Here is a 1511-nt window from a genome sequence, read left to right on the forward strand (position 1 = left end):
GAACTTCCCACTTGGCTCGGTCCTATCGGAGACGGGCGTTAAATTAGGAGGTCCCGCCTCTTAAATAACCTAATAGTGTTGACAGGGGCGTTAAACTCATACCATTTCACTATTTTCACCATTGTATCCCTCTCAGCCCAGGTTGACCCTAACACATAGGATCAAAGCCCGCCTCCAAAATGATACAAAGTGTGACGATGGGGGCGTTAAAAGCTTACACTGCAAAAAAAAAAGATGACCTGTTGCAGTCTTACCCTAGGAATCACGCGAGTAAGTCAAAAGATTAGAGAAGTATTGGAGGAAATCGGGGTGGGGTGGGAGCGGCTTCGAAGTTTGATGGTCATTCCTCACCTATAGGCACTTTTGTGGTTTATATTAAACTAGGGGCGGCATCCACACAGAAATTTTGATTTCAAAGACTTTCAGGAGGCTTACTTTTGTTCTGTGCTCAAATTAAGTGGCCCGTTATGGCTGAACATGTCTTTCATCCCCAATGTCCACAGAGGTCTTCGGACCCTAAAATTGAAGTGGTCACACTCAGTTGAAAAGCCCTTCCGTGTTTGAAACAGGGGCTAAAGTGACAAAATACAAACGCCTTTGACAAGACAACATTGAGGGTACAAGCCACAAATAAATGATAATATGTTTTTTTTTAAGTTAAAAGGAAACAGGATGTATGGGGGAAATGTTCCCGCATCCCTCCACGCAAGTCACTGCGCTTACAATTTCAATCCGAGACGAGTGGGAAACATCGACTATCCCAGACCGTCTACTCTGACGATATTGGTCTCACTAAGCCGTGGAGGACAGCAGTTTTGGAGCCAACTGAAAGGACAAGGGAGCGTGTAACCAAACGAAAGAACATGGGGGAAAGTGTGTGTGTGAAGGGGGGGGGGGTCCCGCGCACACTCGACTGTCATGCTGTAACTGATGTTTTGACCGCTTCGAAGCGATAAATTTTTATACACAGCCAAGAGCAGTAACCATGATAGTGCACGGTTTATGATGCTATATTTCAAGTCTTTGGTTGGAAGCGATAAGACAGATGGTGAAAGTAGAATCTGTTTGTCGCCCACGTCGACACGATCTAGATCACTTAGTCGACGTGCAAGGTGCAGCAGACAGAGGACGAAGACACTCGATGAAATAACTTTCCCTTTCGGAAAACTCACGTCCTCTGTGTGCAGCAAAAAGGCCCGAACCACTTATTTTCACCACTGGCGCCAGTAAACAAATTTTTCACTCACTTAAAACTCAAAGCTTCTCTAGACACGATTGTCTTGTCGACTCTGGGGCATCTTGACTTCAAGAAGTAAGGAAGGAATACAAGAGATAGATAGATAGATAGATAGATAGATAGATAGATAGATAGATGGATAGATAGATAGATAGATAGATAGATAGATAGATAGATATTGAAAAAAAACATATAACAGAGAAAAACAGTTATGTTAAGCAGGACAACAGATTGCGTCAGAGACAGACTAAGAGACATGCATACACAAACACAT

Source organism: Aplysia californica, unplaced genomic scaffold (genome assembly GCF_000002075.1).
Source record: "Aplysia californica isolate F4 #8 unplaced genomic scaffold, AplCal3.0 scaffold00806, whole genome shotgun sequence".
Lineage (NCBI taxonomy): Eukaryota > Metazoa > Mollusca > Gastropoda > Aplysiida > Aplysiidae > Aplysia > Aplysia californica.